We start from the raw sequence: 24,270 nt of genomic DNA, 5'->3' as shown, positions 1-24,270 counted from the left end.
GTTAAATACAAAAGGAGAATATTTTTATTCCAAAATAAAACCAAGCATTCGCTGAAAAATTATTAGTTAAAATATCTCGTACTTCTGTTCTGAATTTGCATGCAGTCGTTCAACTCTGCCATCTAAATATGAATTACAGTAGAAAAATAAAATGGGTACTACTGAAAAACTTAGCTTGCTGATACAATTTGAGGAGACTGGGCAAGGTAAGTTCCAGAGGAACAAAATAAACTAGGAGAGCAGCAATTCTTGGCGGATGAAAGAAAATTTATCTACTCCCAAAACTGATTTGAATTATTCATTCCATCAGTTTTGGGAGTAGATAAAGTTCTACTTTGGCGGATCGAGATAGTTGCTGACTCAGCTTATTCTAGCCCTGCCCAGACTGCTCACAATAAGTAGTGGCACTTTCCTTGTTATTAGAGGATCCTTCTTTAAGTCAATTTTAAAGGAACTTGTAGCCATTTATACGATGAGTTATTTTTGGAACAAGGAGCGCGTTCTGTTCCTCAAAGCTTATTGTAACATGCCATAGGTAGACTAGTAGGTATAGCCTCCCCTATATACTAGGTCCAGGATCTTACTGGCTTGTTTTTTGTTGAATTGCGACCTCCTTTAAGAGAAAAGTGCCAAATATCTCAACCTCACGATTGGCAACGCAGTAAAACCGAGTAAATGCTATCCGTTCCCTTCTCTTCTCGACATAGCCTACACACAGTTTCCGGGGGTTAAATAATCCATCCTGAGTTTTCTGAACCTGGCATGCCCTCTATAACAGGGGACCCCAAAAACTTTTTACACAGGGGGCCAGTTCACTGTTCCTCAGAACGTTGGAGGGCCGGACTATAAAACAAACTATTTTAAAGTAAAAAAAAAAAAAAAAAAAAACGGGAACAAATAAAATATTTAAAATAAAGAACAAGTAAATTTAAATCACCAAACTGCCCAGTATTTCTGTGGGAATTATGGACCTGCTTTTGGCTAATGAGATGGTCAATGTCCGGTTTAGTTATGGTGCTTTGACTTTCTTTCTACTTCTGCTGTTATTTTACACTGTTTTCGGAGCCGTGACGCGTGCATCCCGCGTCATCGGAAGTAGTACTATACATGAGCGACGCAGCGCTTTGCGGCACTGCCACATATAGTGCTCGACTCACTGACTACCAATGAAAGAGATGCCCCTTCCGGAAGGGCAGCAAGGGCCGGATAAAGGTAGTTTGGGGGACCCCTGCTCTACAAATATGCCTATAATGAGGCAAGTGATCTGAATAACCTGATTCCTATCGAGCTTCAAGATCTCCTCCGTTCTGATTTTACACTTTTCCACAGATCGAAGATGCATTTTCTAGGTTTTCTGGAACAGCTTTCCAAGATTTTTTCGTGTTCTATACGAAGCCATTGAAATTATAAAAAGCTGTGGAAGAGATCAGTTGAGAGAACTTTCAATAAAGATGTCTTGTTTCAACATTTCTCAGATAAAAATGAGTTTTTATAACTTTAAATTCTTAAATTCTTACGAGGTTAGCATACTGGACTCCCACGCGGAGGTCCCGGGTTCGAATCCAGCAGCTGACCCTTAGATTTTCTCTTCCTAGGAGCTTCTTACAGCTCACTGTCCGGTGATGGACAGTGTTGTCTGTAACGAGAGAACACTGTCCGGAGGCCGGCAGTGCACTGGAAAAAGCTCCGGGCGCTAATAACCTTGGATGTTGACGCGCCTTAATTAATTAAAAAAAAAAAAAAAAATTCTTAAATTATTTTCTTAAAATCTTAGTTTGTCGTATGTTCTACTTCACACGGCCACAAGAATAATACGTAAAAGAAAGCTGTTTCGAGAATGAAGTAAAAGAGAAAAATAGGTACAAGAATCTTTAAAGATGCGCTGGAAAATACATACGTCCACCCTGTTTGCCCAGATATTCTGCGTTTGATATTACAATTGAGGTAATATTAATCTAGTTTTCTGTTTGATTTGGATCTTAAATTTGGTTAAAACTAAACCAAATATTTAAATGAAAGTGGAAATTATAAACTTCATTAGTTGAATTCAAAATTTTCGCTTTCGACGTCATTAATGCTAAACTCTCTGTTTACCTTTATTTGTTTCGTTTTAACTTTGCTTTATTTATTTGATCTGCGGCCAAAATGCTTAAATTAGAAAATAATGATTATAAAATTCGCAAATTGAAATTTTACATATTTAAATTCCTTTAGTTATATATATTATTGTTTATTTTTATTTTAATTATTATAATTAGTTGGGCGGAGTTGCATATTTAATTAATATCTGTTGGTTCTATTTCTGTAAAACAATGTGTGTTCATTGAGGAAGGCCAAGTATTTGATTGAGTACATAATACCCTCTTAGATTCTCCAACAGTTTACACGTCAATCGTCTTAAAATAAATATTTAATGCTAGGGTGAAGGTAGGCTAGGGTTTAAATAAATCTTAGAGTGCGTGTAACGTGGCCAAATAATTTTTAGTTGAATAAAATGCCAAAATATGATTTATATTAATAAAGTAAATGGATTTTTTTAGAATTAAATTATATTTACATGTGCTCCTCTCTCAGTTTGTAGTTCAGTTTATTCTCTTGCAATTTAAAATTGAATTTAATTGGTCTGGAAATATTAATTGTTTTTATTTTTTTGTTCTTTTCGTTTCACTTAAACATTTTCAGCGCACCTTTTGGAAATTAAATTTGTTTGTAGTTTTCGAAAGTCACTTCATGCTTAGAGTAGACATCAGCAGCCAATAATAATTCCAGAAATTTTGTAAATTTGATTTTTTACTTTCGTCATCATTCTCTTTTGAAAGTTGTAGATGATGAAGCAAATTTGAAAATAAATTACTTTTAATGAATCGAGTTAATTTCATTTTTTGTCAAGCTGCTAAGTTATTAAATCATAAATGAAGACATATTTGTTGAATGTAATAACGATTTCTACAAAGGCCCATGTAAAGTTTTTAAAGGCTAAGACGCTATTAATTCGTAGTTAATCATAGGACCATCGAAGGCCTATTAGAATTAATAAGGAGAGTGATGGTTAAGAGGGCTTGAATTAAAACTGTCCGGTAGGACAGTTGTATAAGGGTTGATCATCAAAAACTGTAGGAAAAAGCGTAACGTTGAAAAACACCCAACTTTGACAATTTTTTTCTCTTTTTCTATAAAAGATAAAATTCCCAAATTTTCTTTATAATGTAGGGCAAACCCTCTTTTATAACTGTAATTTTTTTGCAGCAACCTAGATCTGATAGATTTTGAGAAAAAAGTTGCCGAAAATGTGCAAAAACGGCATTTTCAAAAATTGTTGTTGTTCTTGTTGTTGTTGTTGTTGTTGTTGTTGTTGTTGTTGTTGTTGTTGTTGTTGTTGTTGTTGTTGTTGTTACCTTTTTTGTAAACTGCGTAGCGCCTAAACGCGTGAACCGATTTTCATGAATGAGGTGTCATTCGATTCGGAATTTTATGTAGATGTGCCTTTTGGGGGTCTCGTCGCTGTACATCGAATGGGAGAGGAGTTAGCCCCCTTTATGTAAGCCCCCTCCAAAATTATTATTACTAATTACTCTGTAAATCTTGGCCCGATTTTGATAAAATTTGGTAGGATGATAGGGTTAGGGCTCCCCTACATAACATTAAAGCGACGATCTAATCTTACACTTGTTAAGGGGAAGTATAGCAATCGTTTCAAATTATCGACACGTGAACTGATTTTCATGAATAATAAAGTGTCATTCGAATCGAAATTTTGTACAGATTTGCATTTTAAAAGTCTCGACGCTACGCCTCATAAGGAGGGGAGTTTGCCCCACCCAAGTAAAGCCCTTTCTAAAACTATTATTACCAATATTTCCATAACGCTTAGTCCGATTTTGATAAAATTTAGCACGAAGAAGTGATTAAAGGTCCTCTACGTGGCAGTGAAGTGCCATCATGCTCTTACACCTACTAAGAGGAAGTCTTGCAACTGTTAAAATTATCAATGGGTGAACCGATTTACATCAATGAATTGTCGTTCGATTCAAAATCTTTGCCTCTTTGCCTTTTTGGGAGAAGTACTGTATTCGCAGTTTGTTTTTCTTACTCCTCTTAAAAGGAAGTACTGAAATCGCAGTTTAATTTTGCTAGTTACGTACAAATACCTTCCTATTTTATTCAAAACGCTTTCTCAAAAAAATTGTTATTGAGGATGGCAACTATAATCATTCTTTATAAAGATCTCTCCAGTGGTAGTTACAGTTCCGACTTAACACCTTTTCAGGTTATAATGATAGAATTGCTTATTCCAAATTTTAAACAAATCTGTAAAGCAGATATGTAACTTCGCAAAATAGACAAAAATGAAAATCTATCCAAAAGGTACAAAAATCTCCTTAACAAAAACTTACAGTTTTAAAAGTTAAGTATAAGGGTTGATTAAACGCCAAAAGGTACACAAATCAGCTAGTACCCAACATTTCATTCATGCTTAGTTCATATAATTTAAGTAATTTTGCTGCATTAACTTTTCCTTCACATTTTTTAGAATTTATTAGATATCACAGACCCTTATGCTGGCCAGTTCATTCATAATATTATTTTGTTATAATTATGATAAGATGTATATTATATCCGTTTTTAAATAGGTACTTTATTTTAACTCTATTCCGAATTATTCTTCGGATTTAGCTTTAATTTGCCCTTTATTCTGAGATTTCACATATATACGATATATGCAAAAGTAGAAAAAGACAAAGTTAGAGTCGGCTACTGTTTAAATTTGAATCACGGATTTAAAAGAATATTTCAGTCTTGAATTCGTCTTACCGAAATATTCGTGAGCACAAATAACACACAGTTAATAACAAGTAGATTATTCAACATTATTTATTCATTTCTCAATTGTAATTTAATTTAGACCCCCTAATTTTACTTATAGTAAAATACTGGAATAATTAGATGTCCTAAACGTATGCATATCTCATTTATTTTATATTACATGTATACAACATTGTGGGAAGAACACCTAGATTGAGAATGTAATTGAAGAAAACCATATTATTTGCGATAAAGCCAGGTAATTATTACCTATTATTATAAACGTTTGACTACTACATAAAATAACAATTACTTTAATCGAAGAATGAACTTAAACAGACGATTTAAAAAAATAAATAAAATAAAATAAATAAATAAAATAAACAAAATCATTGATGTATGTTGATGTAAGCATTTTTTCAAAAAGTTTTTGAATTTTTTAACCTGTAATTAATAGTTTGATTATTATAGATTAATATTAATAGATATTAAAGTCAATTTACAGTGCTACTTAAACAAATATTTTGTAGATAAATATGGCCAGCATAAGGGTCTGTGATATCTAATAAATTCTAAAAAATGTGAAGGAAAAGTTAATGCAGCAAAATTACTTAAATTATATGAACTAAGCATGAATGAAATGTTGGGTACTAGCTGATTTGTGTACCTTTTGGCGTTTAATCAACCCTTATACTTAACTTTTAAAACTGTAAGTTTTTGTTAAGGAGATTATGAATTATTGTTCGTATGAGTATATAGTTGGTTTGGAATTTCATGTAACTTGATTTACCAGTGAGGAAGTAAATTTTAAGATCATTGTAAATAGTCTGTTTAAAGACGTAATAAGGAACATGGACTAGGGTGCCTAAAATTTCGGGATGCGGCGATATGTTTGCGGTATAGACTTGAATATCTGGCAGCTTCATACTGTACAGAGTCATCTAGAAAACGACCTTATGTGGGTAGTTTACAAAAAAAAAAAAATTGGTTGTTTTCGTGACTGCCTTGAACGGTGTGTTTTTCAGTTTCTTTCTGTCAAAGATTAAATGGAAACAACTTTGACACTTTAATTAATAAACAATTTAATAGACACTTTAATTGGTGTTTACAAGTGGCCGAAGATCACCAGTAATTAGTTAATTTAAGTAAACTAAGTGCAAAAAGAAAACTTATTAAAAATGGTAAACAATAAACGGGAATGTTTTTTTCTAGATATTCTGACTTATGCTGCTGCTCCTCCGTAATCAACCCTCCATGGAAATCAGATATCTCAATAAGTCTGTAGAAGTGAGGATTATTATACTTTAATAAAATTATAAAATAATAAATTAATTATTAATTGTTACATTAATGTACCAATGATGGCTTGAACTGGTCTTCGTGCTGTAATGGCTCAGAACTAAAAAAATAACCATATTGGAAGGTTCTCCAGAAACAGTGTTTCCAATAATTTACATTGACCCACATCTTTAATAAACAGATCTTCGATATGAAATCCTATTTCTCTTAAGCAAGTCTTGCGTTAAATTCTTTAGGTAGAAACATTGATTTTTGGCGACAATATTCGAACTTATGTCTCTGTACCTGTCAACTAAATAAAGATATCAAACAATAACTGTTCGATAAAAAATAAGTTATACAAAGACTGGGTGGGGCTGGAAAGCGTAGCACAAAAATGGGGAAAGCCGGCGAAGTGATAAAAAAGTTTGAATAAGTTGGTGAGTGGAAAAGGTAGCAAGAAAGAGAACTCATTGTTGACCCATTCAAATGGCCTGGCACTTTGTAAAGTGCCAACAATAGACGGAGGAAGAAAAAAAGGTTGGCTGCCACACAACTTAGTAAGGCGAAATGCTGGACTTATCCTCAAACTACTTTCCGCTGGTGTACTATTTGAAAATAATTCTTCCAAGACTTCCTTTACACAGTTTCCGTTAAATCTTTTTATTCTTTACTTTCTTTTATTGTGTTATATTTACAAAATTATCATTAATAGCTATCAAAGACTCAAATTCAGCTGCTCGCACTTTTCTCTTTCTGGGATCGTCTTATAGCTTACTGTCCCGTGATGTCCAGATGCCGGAAGTGCACGGAAAAAACCTCCTGGCACCAACAGCCTCAGATGAGGACGCGCCTTAAATTAAACCAAAAAACTACCAAAGGACACTACAACATCCATAGCACACTAGTGATTTCCTATCATTGCGATTATTTAAAATAATTGCTCAACCTTTTACTGAAAAAATTGTTAAAAAAAGAATTCTACTGATTATTTTAGTATATTTTCACTTAATTTTTGAAACGTAGGCGATTCCCTACAACATGCGTTCTGTCTTATCCAACCATTGTAACAGTTGGCTTTATTTGGTTATTAAACCATAGAAATGAAAGACGTTAATTTTAAGAATAAAATCAGTTAAAGAAGGTTTTAAAAGGTTACTAAAGTTGAAGTAAAGATAAAAGATAGATATTGTGGTGAGCAGAGTATTAATTGCCCTTTTATTTGCCAGATTTGGTTTTTGTATGATATGGCTTATGAAAAAATACGGTATAACATAATCCTTAGCAGGATGGATGTGCTTTCATTACTCAGTGGTCTCATCCTTCTTATGCTGAGGCTCCTATCCAATTTAGCCGACAATTTCTACTCCGATATTTACAAAGTCTAGAAGCGTTGCTGTCTTATCTCCCGTGATAATATAAAATCGAAGAATTTGTTACGAATATGACTAGTAATTGATGAGAAATATGAAAATATACAGAAACTCTCCTAAAAAAAAAAAGAAAAACAAACTCATTCGACTCACATCATAAAACAGCCTAAATGCGCATTTATAGCATCCGGCTGCAGTTACTATAAGTTTAGTTGTACTAAATTTCTGCATTCCTTATTCAAAACATATTTTCTATTAAAAAAAAATTAGATCAAATAGCCACAATTCTTCTAATAATTTTTATAACTGCTTGAACACATTATTAACTTTGTCGAGAGCCATCGAAAAGCGAAAAATTGGCGAAAAACTCAATTCTCAAAATGATTTCATTCTAAAAATAAATGTTACCGCGCTTACGTTGCTTACAGTTGATTTTGTTTTTAATTGTGTTCATCAGGAAACATATCTTTTAAAGAATAAGCAATCTGCAGTAACAAAGTGGCTAGCCCATTATAGAATGATTTAAAGAGTAAAAGAATGTAGCTAAACAGCTACGATATGGTAGATAAAGGGATGACGCTGTACCAAATCAGTGAGTGATGTGTAGGTGTACACCCAAATGCCTGCTCTGTGACCAAACTAGCGCTCTAATTTGATGATAACTTATTGCAAAACAGTGGCCGATGATTACATTATGAAGAACTTTTTTAATTAAATATGGCGTTATAAATTGAATAAATTATCAGAATTCTGCAAACTGCCCGTATTGGCGCTATAAAGTGAACGTACTGCAGGGCAATCCCACCAATATGCTGATGACGGTGGCTCTCCTGTAAATTTAATGAGAGCCAGTGCTGAGGAAGAAATTTTCATTAATTAGAAACGTGTACTGCACAGATTTCAATGAAAATCCAATATTAAATTTCTTAGCGGATTGTGCCAATGTCATTTTCTTGCTATAATCAAAAGCAAATTTAATCGCTAATTTAAAGGTTTCATTAGAAAATGGAATGACTTTCCTTTCAATTAGATTTCAAATTCTTGTTGGTTCACTTAATGTATAAAGTAATATAGCCGAATCGAACCTTGGTCTTCATTAATAGTGCCTTGCATCTTCAGCCTGTACTATCATCCTTTATCGTTGTCTTGATCAAGCACCGGTTTACTCCTACGACGGGCTTTGATGGGAGTGATGCTGCCCACTTCCAGAATCTTCTTTTTACCCGATTCCAGGTCATTCTCTTTTTGTTCATCTAGTAATAATTCCGTTTATTTGTGGGTTTTCAGTCAGACCCAACTCTTCCCGCTTGTGAAAGAACGGTATCGTTAATAGGGTGAAAAAATAAATGCCAGTTTTCAGTCGTGATACATTTATTCTGCCGAGCTTTCGACCTAGGGACTAGCTCATCTTCAGGGCTAGTTTACAAAGTAATATTTTACATTGCAGGGTTGGTGTGTCTTCTGTCTTGTCTGTTCATAAACAGTCCATGGACTGTCCATGAACAGACAAGACAGAAGACACACCAACCCTTTAATGATGTAAAATATAAACTAGAGTTAATCAGATTCACCATTTCAAACATTGATCGAAAAATTGTGACCTACACTCCGATAATTTAATCATAAAGTAACATAATACATTTTTCATAGGGCTTAACGTAAATCTAACAGATTAGAGGTGATGAAGTTATAATAAGAATTTCCACTGTCCTAGATCGTCCTAAAATGCATTTTCTATCTTTATGGTAAGTTAGCAAGTTGTTAAAGACTTTGCAACTTCTGATAACTTCAGTACCGTAATTTCTTAGCCTTTTTGCATATTTTCATTTTCTCATACTTTTTTTTTTATACACTAACTTGCCAAAAAATAACTTTTGATATTTTAGAATATAAGGGAATGAAGAAGCAAGCTGTACAGCCCAGAAGTGGGAGCTGCATTCCTGACGGTAGGGCAATTTGCATAAATTTAAATAACAATGGCGCGGTGTGCGGTGATTAGGCCCCATTAACTCTACGTGTTGTGTATGTCAAGAAGCGGTGGGCTACCAAAAACCAGCACAATCCCTAGCCTTCTCTCGCTAACTCTCTTCTTTTAATCCCTTCCTCTACCTCTACTCTCCATGGAGAGTGGTCTTTGCCAGAGAGTTTCTCTCTGAAACATGAATATTCCTAGAGAATGGCTCCTACAGCTAATGCCCCCTGCTTCAAGGATTATCTCTCTCAATCAGTCTCATTCTCTCTTTCTTTCTGGAACAAGATCTCTTTGGTTGAAGAAGTTAGGTAATATTCTCTAACTAATAGTTACCGGAGAAATGCCTTCTTTTTTTTCCGTTATCCTTCTTCCAACTCAAACTTCTAACAATAAATCTTTCTTCCTTATTTCCACTTGGTACTTTTTACTCTTCTTTCACCCTTCTAAAATAAGTTTTTTATGGTTATGATAACTAAGAAGATAAAAAAAGAAAAAAACAGAACTTTAAAAAACTTTTAGTTTCCTAACTTAACTGCTGTGAATTGACAGTTAAAAGTATTTTAAAGAAGTATAATTTTTACAGCTTAATTTATTCACAAAGTCGATTAATCAACTGGTAACTACTGACTACACTAGTTTTGTTACTGTAAAATGCAACGTCTACTTCGTTTTAAGTTAAAATTCAAATCTAGGATTGTTAAAACGCTAAAAATCTTATCGCAATTTAAGAAATTAAATTTTTTTGAAACTTACAATTTACTCTAAAATGTTGTTCATATGAAAGATACCATTTTTGGATTAGCATTTCCAAAAATGCAGTTTTCTTCGAGTTTGTAATTTTGGTTACAAGTTTAATCCTTAATAAATCTTGACACTCATTGAAATTACATTATGTAATCTAAGCAAACGATGACAATATCGAAACCAAACAGGAGTGCTCTCATTCTAACTTTTCATGGGAAATGTTTCAAATAAACTTAGTAGAACTAAGTATTTATATCTGCTTTGTTTAAATACAGTACAATCCCGATTAACCTGCCCTTGGTTAACCGGGTTTCAAATTATCCGGGATCATGATAAGCCATCACAAGAACACCTGGATCGACGTCGAAACAAAAGTTAATTTTCGGTGGCGTCAGGAAAAATTTTTTTGTCTTCCGATGTAACATAATTGTAGGCGTGGAAGCAACTCTTTTATACCGAAGATTTTCTTGAAGGGTCATGTATGTATGTAAAAAATAAAAAAAAGGATTGCCGTCTAAGATAGGAGTTGATCTCTGGGACGAAACGGCTTTTTAATTTAGATATTTTCATAGATTAGGCATCTTACTGATGAGTCCACCTATGCACCCGTATAATACATACATACTTATATACATATGTACATTCATAGGTACAAAAGTACTATGTAACACTGTGTATTCGGTTTAACCGGGATTTCAGTTTTCCGGGGTGGGTATAGCCGGAGGTCAGCCCGGTTAATCGAGGTTCTACTGTAACATCATAACAGCCACTTTTGAGAGAAATCTTTATAAATGGGAAAGTCGATTTAGAAAAGTGGCGGTTCCTATCAACTGATTCTGCCCAAGAACTTATAGTCCGGTTAAGTTTGAACCAAATTTGAACCTTCAGCAACAGCAATCCTGATTTCTGGAAGTACTCATCATTCCTTGGGAACTAGCAAATTTGAGGCAAAACAGATACACCAGTGGCAAGACATTTAACATATTGTCTAGGATTAAATATTTTCTATAGATTCTGCTTCTTGTATGTATTTTTGAACCAGTCTTTTTCCTGAAAGTTCTTTTAAGTATGTTAGCTACAAGTTATAGGCTGATTGTGTAGCCATATTGGACTTCCCACCAACAAAGCTTCATTAATGAGTGCATGCGTCAGAACAGGGTTGTCTTTCTCCTTAAAAATGCTTTCTAGTAGCCAACTTTTGAATTCCTAAGTGTCTCTTCCCATTTGATTATTTCCCAAACAAAAGAATTCCTGAATTTTTTCTTTATCAATATTTCTTGTTCCCTGACGAACAGAAGTACAAAGAAACACATTCATAAAAGCGTAAGGAGCATTCACTGAACAATTTTTTTGTTCTGTTCTACTGACTGACCCTCATCGGAATTGTCATCAGTAGAAATTTAACTTCGAAAATTTTCCTTGCTCGCAACAATACAACAATTTACAATACATATATTACTTTTACAACAAATACTCACAAAACAATATACTCTTATGCCTGTTGTTACTGAGACCTATTTGGTCATACAGCATCGAAGTATGGGGGATCGACTAACGTTCCAATTCTTTACCCATCCAGACTTTACAATCAAAAATACTACGAAAACTGCTTAACGCTCCATTCTACACTTCTAACCTCACCATTCATAATGATCTCAAAATCCTTTTCCTTTAAGATCTTGCTAAAAACTCTTTCTTAAAATTTCATTCCTTTACAGCAGCTCATCCTAATCCTTTAATTGAACACTTATCTTCTTCTACATTACCAGGTAATCCTCCAAGGAGATTGAAGAGAAGATGGCCCCGCGATCTACTCTCCTCATAACAGTATAGTGATCTGATCACGTTAACGGAGTGTCGCCACTGGGTGCCTTCTCCAATCTTCAATCAAGACACTATATTACATCGCATTTGCTTGTTTCAACAACCGTTGCCGTCGCAAATTTCAATAAAAGATTTAAAAAAAAAAATAGTATTGATTAAAGTTAAGCTCAAAAAATCAAATTAAAGCATAGTCAGCGGTCAGATTTCAGCCAAATCGTTTATCCTATGTTTCTATATGTGGAACAAGGAATTAGAGGATGTTACAGCGGTTTTCTATGGATACACCCGGATCAAATTTAATCCTATAATCGCTGTAAAATTTCAAGCAATGGTTAGCGCTGACAGACTCACTGAAATCTAACATTACTAACTATCTTGTTCTAAGGAGCATCCCTACAATTTTCGCTCACTCCCACTCGAAAAACTGATCATTTATAATCTTGATTTGTTGTCGTAAGAACAGATTTAATAATATCCAGCTTTAAGAAAGTATAAATTAGAACTTTTCTAGATTGTAGAATTAGATTAATTTTTATGTCATTTTAAGAAAGAAAATTTAAAATTTATTTGTTTTTAATTCATCCAGCCACTAAATTATACCTTTTTCAATTATCGTTCTCTTCGCAAATTGTCTTATTATTTCTGTCAAAGAAGAAGAAGAAGAGGACTTGACATGGAGTAAAGGATTTGTAAATGTTGTTTTCTAAAAAGATTTTAACTTGCCAAAGATTAAATTCTAGTTATAATGTGAGTTCTTCATAATTATAACTATACTCTGAGACTGATTAAGGAGGAGAAGGAGGTGCTGGAATCTCTACGGTTCACTGTCCGATATTCTGTTGTGAGATCAATGCCTCACAATAAACAGGGTGACTGATATCATCAATTTTTTTTGGGGGAGGGATAAGAAGATAGATTCAAAACTTGTACGACCGGGGAAAAACTATTTGAAACTTTTCCTTTTTCCATTTTAAAAAAATAAATAAATAAATAATAAAATAAAAATAAATAAAATAACTCTCAAACAGTCAAAAGATGTAGACGAGAATCAAGATTATGCAGTTTCCCATATTTTTGGTTTATTCAAAGCAAATTTTAAGGGAGTAATAAATGTTAGATTTATTTCTTCTTAAATTTATTACTGTGTAATTAACTTCAGACCCAGTGGTGCCACTCTAGAAACGTGCTTTGCTCTCACGATAAGAGAAGATCACGAGGCCATCTTCTCTTCAATCTCCTTAGAGGATTACTTGGTAATGTGGAGGAAGATAGGTGTTCTATGAGAGGGTTAGGATGAGCTGCTTTAGAGGAATGAAATTTGAAGAAACGAGTGTTAACAAGATCTGTAATGAAAGGAATTTTGAGGTCATTATGGATAGTGAGGTTTAGATACATAGAACGGAGCGTTAAGAAGTTTTCGTAGTATTTTTGACTGTAATGTCTGGTGGCGTAGTGAGTTGGAACGCTTAGTCGATCCCCCGTACTTCGATGCCGTATGACCAAATGGGTCGCAGTAGCATTAGATATAAGAGTCTTTTGTTATGTAGGTTAAGTTTAAAACAAAAAATTATTAATTTTTTATTGACTAAATTAACTAAATTTGTACTAAATTCTATTAAAAACGTTTTCAAGGCGTACGTCATGCGAGGTTCGAGATTCAACCAGAAATTCTAACTCCTATCGTATCAAATTATCTTTACCAAAATTACCAGCGCACCATTCAATTATAATATATTCAATGGCATCGATATATATGTACCCAACTTAACGTAATTATTTAAATTCCTTCTTTAGAACAATTTATTAAAAACAGGTACCAAAAAATAAAAAGAAAGAATAACTCCATGCCCAACCAATCCAATTCAAAAACCCTTTTCAAATACAATCGGAAAGAATCCTCCTAGGAGACTGAAACGCCGCTGGCCTTGCGACCGTCGTCCTTAAAAGGGATAACTTCAACCAGTTACTATGAAGTTTTAATGGAGTCCCTCCGCTGGGAGTCATCTCTCCCCCACGTATTTAAGGCATGCATATTTCACGAACTGACTACAGATTCGCTTATATATATTTTTTTTTTTAACGTTATGATATTCTAAATAATAATCTTTATAAAAAAGTATTAACAATCAAAGGTAAGGAATTAGTTCAGAGGTTGGTGTACTGGATTCTCACGCAGAGGACTGGGTTCGAATCTAGCTGTAGCCTTAGTTTTGTTTTAAAGAGAATTGCGTTTAAAAATGAATCCTGTGTTTCCGGTATCCTAAAGGAAGTAAGGCCACTCTAATGGTCACAGATGTTTCACAAACGACGACTCTATACAGCTCTTCTCACACCAATATGGACTTACGGACTCGAACTTTACGGAACAGCTAAAAATTCCAACATCAATAGACTGCAAACACTCCAATCCAAAATACTCCGCCGCATAGTAGACGCTGGAGCGTTATTTGTTTTGAGCAAATAATTTCGAAATTGAAGGCTAACAAAATTAGATTCTTAGTGTTTACTGGAAATTGTTCCATCAGAAACAATTTAGTTTCCGAGAGTAATTATTTGAAATAACAGTTCAATTTTAATTGTGAATAAATGCCTATTTGTTTCGATAAGAGAACTGACTCCATTTGTTGTCCAGAAAATAAAAAAGTGGATTCGGTTGCATTTGTTTGGTTTGTAGGATCCAGGGCTGAATATTTGGATATTGTAGGCTGAAAGGGTCTTTTACGAAGGCTCTTGAATTAGGATGATATCAATGAATGGATTCTATGTTAGCAACCACACAATACCTACAGATCTCCAAATTCCACTCATCTCCGAACTTGCCAAAATTCGATATAAAATTTTTCATCAAAAACTCTCACTTCATCCCAACCCTTTAACTGCAAACTTGTCTTCAACTAAACTACCCTCCAATCCTCGAAGACGGCTGTGGCGCCGTTGGCCCCGTGACCAACTGGGTGACTAATGGCGGCCATCAGTGGATGACCGACATTCACGTCTGCCACGTTACTATAGGTATACATTTATCTCATTTACTTATTGTACCTTGCGGGTACAGGTGTAAATCTCAATAAAAGGATAATAAAAAAGATGTTTCTTAATTAAAAAAATAAAATAAAAACGAATCCCACAGTTCCTTATTGAGGTAGCAAATATTTTTACTTATTGATAAAAATTTTGTTTTACTAATTCTGGCGACGATAACAGCTCGTGAGCCCAAGGTTTATGGTTTATTAGTTGCAGTGCTGGTCGGCCGTAAAGCTAATAAACATTTGTTAAGTTCAAACGCTGTCGGCTACCATCAGCACTAATCCAACCCATACCCTCTCCCTTCTTTCCCTTTCCACTTATTGGCTTTGTCTTTATCAAAGAGACAAACTACAAGGCTCAGCCAAGTCCTAATGCCATTAATGTTTAGCCCCCTAATGTTCTTTCTCATCCTTGTACTATATCTGCTATTCCTTGTGACCCCTTATCTCTCAGTCCATGCTCCAAATCTCTTTGTCCATTTATATTGATGTAATGCCCAAGCTTAAAGTCAATATTATTACTCTTTAGTTAATATTTTATTATCTTTGAGTGATTATTCAGTATAACAATTAATGGATTTGGTTAAATCTAGTTCAAATTGTAAGATCTTTCTAGAAAAGGAATGTTTTGAGCAAATAATTTCGAAATTGAAGGCTAACAAAATTAGATTTTTAGTGTTTACTGGAAATTGTTCCATCAGAAACAATTTAGTTTCCGAGAGTAATTATTTGAAATAACAGTTCAATTTTAATTTCTATTTGTTTCGATAAGAGAACTGACTCCATTTGTTGTCCAGAAAATAAAAAAGTGGATACGGTTGCATTTGTTTGGTTTGTAGGATCCAGGGCTGAATATTTGGATATTGTAGGCTGTAAGGGTCTTTTACAATGGCTCTTGAATTAGGATGATATCAAGCGAAAATGACTTATCGTATACATTGCAACTGAATACCGTATTTTGCCCGATACTGGATTTGGGTTAGCGTAGGTTTTGTTTAACTTCTGTCAATTCAATGTTACAGCATAATCTGTGCTTACTGTTCGTGGAGTTTCAGTCAGTGCCGAAAATGTACGAAGAAGGCTCGCTGAAATGAATTTACGCTCTAGGAAGCAAGCCACAGAACCATTGCTCACCGTAGACCATCGGAGAGCCCGTCTAGAGTTCGCTAGGGAACACCGCAACTGGTCTGACAACGATTGGAGAAACGTTCTCTTTTCAGACGAGTCCCGTTTTGCTCTCTACGCACTTGATGGGAGGCGACGAGTTTACCGAAGGCCTGGGGAGCGCTACGCTCCGTGCAATATTTCTGGTAGACTACCATTCGGAGGCGGTTCAGTGATGGTGTGAGATTTCTATGGGGACTTAAACTGAGCTCCACGTGTTCAACAGGGCAATCTTGAATGCAGATTTGTATGTGAGGGAAATTTTTCAGCAATATGTGATACCCTATGCACTATTTATTGGGGAAAATTTTAGTTTTATGCAAGATAATGCCCGACCACACACTGCCGCCTGTGTTGTTCAATATCTCCACGATACTGGCATTCGTATTCTGAGATGACCAGCACGCAGCCCGGATTTAAATCCAATTGAACATCTTTGGGATGAGCTGGGTAGGCGATTAAGATGGAGAAATAATCCTCCCAGGAGCTTAGAAGAGTTGCGAGGTGCTCTAGTGGAGATGTGGGAGGAATTAACACAAGATTTCGTGAGAACTTTAATAAGGAGTATGCCGAGGAGATTGGATGCAATAATGCGAGCAATACACGTTACTAAAATTCTTTTTCTCCTTTTTTAATCGGAAGAAATACTTTTTTTTTCAAATTCATTTTTTGCCGAGAAGTACTTTTTTGTTAAATTAAAGGTTTTCATTTCTTTTAGATCATTTTTTATTTTATTTTAGCCCTCCCGTAACTTTATACGTCTTATATTTGCTAACTAAAATAAAATGTAGAACAAAAAAGTTACAGAGAAAAAAAATAACGCATTTTTAAAGTGCGCCACTTTTTTGTGGAGCAGTGTATATTTTTTTGAGACAATTCAATGTTAAAATTGTTACCAAAAAAGAAAGAAGAGAAATAATTAATTATATATAACTTTAATAAAGCTATCAGAGAAAGAATGTTTTTAAAGAAATATTAATTATTTATTTTGATTTCAGTACTTAATTAAAAATTTCATGTTTATTACAAAATTTTTGAATATTTAGAAGAAATATGAATTTAAGATACTTTTTTAAAATTATATTTTTATCTAGAAATGATTATAAGGGCAAGAATTGAAAATTATTCAAGTTAAGCTATTCATTATTAATTAGAAGAATAAAGAAAATACATATTTCACGTTTGATTGAATGTTTCGTAATGGTCGAATATTCAGGTGTTTCAAGCAAGCTTAATAACGAGCGCAATTTGTTTTAAAAAGAAATTCGTATCTAAAAAAAAAACTAAATCAATTTAACTGTTGTATTATAAATTATGTATGCTATTAATAATGAGGCACTAAAACCTCAGGTAAGAAACATATTCTAGCTGATGTGCCTCAAGGCTGCATCCTAGGTCCCAGCCATACTCCTTTTATAAGGAAGCCACCACTAGCTATTAGGATGACTTCCAATGCGGGTAATACAACTATCCATACAACAGAGCCTCCAAAAATCTGCCGAAATATGCAGGACTTCTATTATATTATGACCGAATGGATATGCTCGCGCTGGCTTGCAAACTTCAGCAAGTGGGCATTGAATTATTTTTACACTAAGTCAACAAATCTGCCCGACTAACAACCAGAATAAACCGACATAAAACCCAAGTCCGCTATCTTGAGGTTCTTATCTGGATAGAAGTAGTAACCTGGAATCCATAACAATAAATAGAATAATATCAGTCCTCGTAGACGGACTAATTAGACTGGACTCCTTGTCAAGCACATGCAAAACTACCTACGAATTACTTTGCCTGGGACTTTGGGGATCCACTAAATTATAAAACTTTTAGAGAAAAACTGCCTTTCAAATCTAAAGACTAGAAAAGCGCAACCTATTCTAGGCTATATCTAGAAATAAAACTAACAAAAACCGAAAAATTCACTCTTAATGTATGCCAGATAGAAATAGAAATAGAAAAGAAATTTATTATTCTGGGACAATTGGCCCCCATGAATAAATACAGGAACAAATAGAGGCCTTAACAGTTTGGCCTGTGATTATACAGAAATTAAATAAATAAATAAGTATTTACAAAAGTGAAAATATAATAAGTGAAAATGAAAGTAAAAATAAAATAATAAAACAGCAGAAATTAAGGAAATAAATTAAAACAATTAGAATTTCGGAGGAAGCTGAATAGATATTGAGAACTTGCAAGTGGTTATACATCATTTAGTTCGCTCTGAATTCTACTTAAACTATAAAGTAACTTGAGGGGATGCTGAAAATTTACGTGCACCGGCGGATAAAATCAGCGACACTATCCAGCTCAGCGGACCTAACCACATTTTCGATACATTGCATCGATACTACAGTAATTTTGTAAATCTAATTGCTTTTGATTCTATTTACATTCACATTTATTTATTTATTTATTGTTATAGTGGTCTTGTTTGCACATTAACCATTAACCATATTGTAGGCTGAAAGGGTCTTTTACGATGGCTCTTGAATTAGGATGATATCAAGCGAAAATGACTTATCGTATACATTGCAACTGAATACCGTATTTTGCCCGATACTGGATTTGGGTTAGCGTAGGTTTTGTTTAACTTCTGTTAATGTATGCCAGATAGAAATAGAAATAGAAATAGAAAAGAAATTTATTATTCTGGGACAATTATTATAAGCTTTATTTAAAAAGCTTTTAAAGAGCAAAAATATCTTTAAAACGCAAACTAAGAAGAAATATAATTTTACCTGAAAACATCTGATCCTCAACAGCAGCTTCGTAGATTCCATCTCTTGGTTTTTATTTGAAAAAAGAAAATTTCTCATTATTTCTTTTTAGAATAGGCGTGTAAATATAGTAAAATAATTTGCAAAGAATTTGGAATCTAATTCTTATGCTAATACGTAAAATACCTTAAAACATAGCTCTGATTACTGCCGAAATAAACTTCAAAATGTGTAGTTGCTAGTTAGTTGTTAGTCACCACAGATATCTCCATGGAAGTGTAAAGGTTTTGGTGAAGGATTGGAAAGGTCTTACGTCTTCCCTACATAAGTGAGTAACATTACAGTGAAATGAAAGCATTTACAAACTGTTTAGTGTTGGCAAGGATTTAATAATTCCCAAATGTTTGAACTTCGAAGAATATTTGAGAGCGAGAAACTTGAGAATAGTTGAAGAAAAAGTCCAGAAGAATATTGAGACCAAATTTTAGTTTATTCCAATGAAATTTTGTCATTTTTAATAATTTTAATAAAAATAAACTAGTTCATTAATTGCTTGGTTATCTCTTACTCAACAATTTTACGCAAAAGGAATGAAATTGTTTTCAAATATGATTGGTGACGGTCTTTTTTAAATGAAATATTCAGGGAACAGTTCAAAGTAGGGATAACAAACAATTGTGTGTGTTAACAATAGAGCTAAATTTCATTATTAATTATAACGTTCATGAAATGAATAATTCCAAAAATCTCCTTGAGAGTATTCTTTATAAGAAGAGAATTGATTTCAACTTTAAAATCAGATCAGAAGTTCTCTTATTACTCGTATATAGAGTGAAATTGGAAATGAATCACAATTTTTTGATTTGGAAAAGAAAATGTATTTCTAATGACAATTCTTTAGACAAACAAGTTCGTTGGACTAGTTAGGCCCCAGTCTGGAGACAGCTGGCTTCAATTGAGAAATTAATTTAGATTACTGATTTAGAGATAAAGTTACGTTCCAATATAGCAAAGAATTAGAATTATGGAATTTATGTTGTGATTAGAATGCTCTAAGAGGTCCCGTATAGTTCTGTCCACAGTGATCTAAAGGGATATAAAGCAGTTTTTAATTGGCGAGTGAAAGCTTAGAGCGTTCAGCGAGCAGTTTGTTCTCATGTTTGAACTCAATACAACTTAATAAAAGAATTTAATAATTTATAATGGAACATTAAATGATTGAATCGAGTTATTAGGCCTTTTGTGGCAGATGACTAATAAACATTTGAAAAAAGAATAATTCGCTAAGAGCTCTAATGAAATAGATTTGATACTAAAATAAGTAATACGTACACATAATAAGTGATCTTTTTTAAAGACTTTTTCCAATCGCGGTTGGAATTGTTATTGTGTAAAAAATTATCTTTTACCATGCTAATCCTTTAAATATTTTTGAAATAATGAAATAAGCCTCACATTTGTATACAACTTATTGTCTCAGTGATTTTGATAATAAATTTTTGAATCTAAAATTGGGCCAATAAAGAATCAATAATTCTTTTTGTCACAAAAAAAAAAAAAATTAGAAGACTTTTGTTTTTATGGCATACCTAACCGTTTCCTTTCGAATCTCCTCCACTAGATAATTAGCTCCCTTCAAATTTATATTTTCAGAATTTCCAGTCAAACTTCTGATAAGTTTAGAATCTTTAAACATTGTTTAGTTTGTTACCTTGAGAAACGATTTTTATCAAAACTTTACCTCAGCTTTAACTATGCAGAGAGAAGTATTATACTTCTCAAGAGCATGAATTGTAAGTTTTTCATATTACGTTATACATTTTATTCAACCCATAATATTTTCTGGTATTAGGTACAAATAATAGAGTCGTTACCGTTACAAGCCACTCACGCGAAATGTAAATAAATACTGGCTGAGGTATTGTTTTTATATAGATTTTTAGTGTTTATAGTAGTTGGACTGTATTATTTTGCCTGATATTATCAGGAACATTTTTGTTTTTCAACCACTCACTGTATAAGCCTTTAAACGAGAGGCTATTCAAGCCTTTAAACGAGAGGCTATTCAAAAAGAAATCATAAGATAATAATGGTGGTGGAGATAACGAACTTTAAGAGTTCATTTAATAATAATATTCAACTTTTTTAACACAATAGTGACCTAAATTTGTCGCTGATGTTTATTAACCCGATTTTATTAAATCATTTAAAAATATTTATTTTTTAAATACTTTTTAATACGTAAATTTAAATTTAATTTTATAAAGTTACTTTGTAATACTTTAGACATCATATCACTATTTATAGCCAAAAAATAATTATAATAAAACCTTATTTACCTTTATTTTTTTGCTTTAGAAGAAGCCAAAATCTGTCAATACGCTTCAAAACGTTTCGAATTTAAAATATGAAAAAAAAGGGTTTAGCTCAGAGTTAAGTACCGGGTTCTCTCGCGAAAATCCCTGATTCAAAACCAGTTTGCTAGCTTTAAAATTTTCTGTTCCTTAGAGCTTCTTTCTACAGCTCAATGTGCGATGATTGACAGAGTTCTGTACAGAGGCTGGCAGGACAATGGAAAAAAAAACTTTGACGTGTTCATTAAATCAAAAAAGGGAGTGAGATAGAATATGTAAGTTATACTCAAAATGAAATCTGTTCCCGAATTTATTTTATTTTTTTTTTGTTCTGCATTTTAGCTAGAATTTGGTGAATTTTAGGGCGGGAAAGTCATGATTAAGTGGCTGCAATACTAACAACATCTCCTCATCTTAAAAAAATATTATAGTTTGTAAAAGTGATTATCCCTACTTGAAGAACATATACATTTTGAAAAAAAGTGTTTTTTATTTCGTCCATTGTAATATTTATTTTTCTACTGTGTTTCCCAGTGGTTCCAAAATTACATTTTAATTATTCTTATAAGCTTTGGCAGCCTTCCAGAAAATTTCTAAGATTTAATAAACTTTTCCTAACAATAGTGGAAAAGTGAAAAAAGAAAATATGGGATAACTGATGTTAAACCTCAAATAAATGCTTTTCTTTTAAAACAATTTAGGTATTAAAATTACTCGATAGTATTTTATGCGAAAAAAGCGCACAACCTGAATACCGTTAAGTGGCACTTCCGTTCAAAATCGTGGCACTTCAAATTTTAATATTACGCAAGGTTATGTAGCCGCTCACCAAGCGTAAATGTCAATTTAAAATAATGATAAAACCCCATAGAACTACTTTAAGATACAGTTCTGTATTTTGTACAATGAGCCTTAAAACTTTAAAGATGATTCGAAAATAAAAAAGACCAAATTATCGATTTATTAAAAGTGTCACTTCCTGGTCACTGGTTTGTCTTAAAAACTTATAACCAGTACCCTTGGGGGCCGATTAGAAATAACCAATATAAAATTTCTTTGATTTTTCCGTTTTTTGAGTCATGCTGCTCAAAAAGCCTTACATTCGCGCAGACCAATTAGTAAAAACTATTTTTCCCGACTACTTAATATTTCCGGATCTGAACGGAATTTTAATACTATCTCTTGCTAGTTAAGTAAGAGATTGTAAAAAATATCAGTTTATGTTAGACCCGCAGTTTTGTAAAAAAAAAAAAGAAGATTTTAATTAAAGTTAATTTGATGATTATGGCGTTAAATTTTATTTAAATTAACATTAGGGATAAATTTTATGTTTTAATGTATTCAAATACTTTAAAAAAGTAACTATATTTCTTTATTTACTTTAAAAATGTAAATAATAAAGGTGTACACGTTACCACTTTTGTTTGGCCACTGCAGTAGTTTCGTCTGCTTCAGCTGTCCTTCATTCTGTTTGTCTGAAAATAAAAGAAATCTCAAAATATTAGAAGAGAATAACAAGAATTTAAGAATTGCTTAGCAAAAAAAAAGAAAAGATATTAATGAAAGTTGTGCTTAAAAGGACGAATATCCAGGAATAATTTAAGTCTTTAAAAAAATAAGTTTTTTATCTTTTTAAGTACAGAATGAGTTAAGAAAACAGTACATAACTTTTATGGCAGAATTCGACCTTTAATGTTATCACGAAAGTATTAAATACATTTCCGTGTATGGAAGGCGTAATTGTTTTAAATGGATTTTTAGTCTCCTAGCTTTCAACTTGAATGCGCATTAACTGGTTATGTTTTACTTTCCTAATCCTGCCGATTATTTATTTATTTATTTTTTTCATACATTGCACATAATACAGCTTGCCCTTAACATTCATTTATAGCCCGGTCAATAGCAAAAAGACAGAACGGCGGCATGAGATTATTCGGCCAGGTGTTAGCCACGAGTCCACGCCTACAAACCTTTGTGAACTGTAATCCCTTGAAAGGGTCAAGCCAAAACAATTCCTACTCTCTACACCCACCCCTGTATTACCTCATCTTGAGATGGAACATTCTCACATTTTCTCGAAATACCCCATTTTTTTTAGCACAGATAATGTTTTCAGTTATTTCATGGAAGCATCTCTCTCTCTATATATAATCTTAATCCCTTTTTATGATACATTTTTTTATATTTTTTAAACACGTATCTTCCATATTGCTCTTTTAGAGCTATTTTTTAAAAGAACTTGTTCAATATTTGATTTATTTCTAATAAGTTTTTAGAAATTATTAGAAGTTCAACACATTTACAGCTGAAAAAAAAAGAGACGAATCAGAAAATTCTTCGAAAAGTAATGTGAAATTAATTATTGACTTTGATTTCTAATTTCTAATTATTGTTATTATTAAAATTTATTATATTTTTCGTTTACTTTATTTTAGTTTATAATTTATATTTTATACTCATTTTATTTTTTGACGTAATAAATATAATTTTCGAGATAGTTTGTTGAATGAATTTGGAAGTATTATTATTATTTAAAATAATTCATATTTTTCTATCCTTTTTGAGACATACCAAAGAAAAAAGTGATTGAATATAAAAGAAATCCAATATATATGCAAAGTAGGAAATGAATAGAACACGCTCCTAAAGGAGAATACTGATGGAATGTATAAAAGAAAAATAAGAATAAACGGAAATGTTTGATTTGCCACGAAGACACTAAAGGTCGAACTTAGTACGCCGAGTTGCACATTAATTTTTTACAAACATGTCTTTTTTTTTTTAATTTTTTTTTTTTTTTTGTAAACAAACCTCACACACTAATAAAGTAACACTTCAAATAAAAAATAACTTTTAAAAAATAGTCACTTTTAAAAAAATACAGATTATTGTTTATTAAGTAAAACTATTGTTTGTTGAACCAAATCTTGGTAGTTTTAATTTTTTGTGGCTATTATTTCCTTGGCTCTACAATTGAAGATAATGTCGTGTCAACTACAGCTGGTTGAA

The sequence above is a fragment of the Rhodnius prolixus genome, unplaced genomic scaffold, assembly GCF_049639745.1.
Source record: "Rhodnius prolixus isolate KJV_2025 unplaced genomic scaffold, Rpr scaffold_4, whole genome shotgun sequence".
Classification (NCBI taxonomy): Eukaryota; Metazoa; Arthropoda; class Insecta; order Hemiptera; family Reduviidae; genus Rhodnius; species Rhodnius prolixus.
This window is presented reverse-complemented; position numbering follows the sequence as displayed.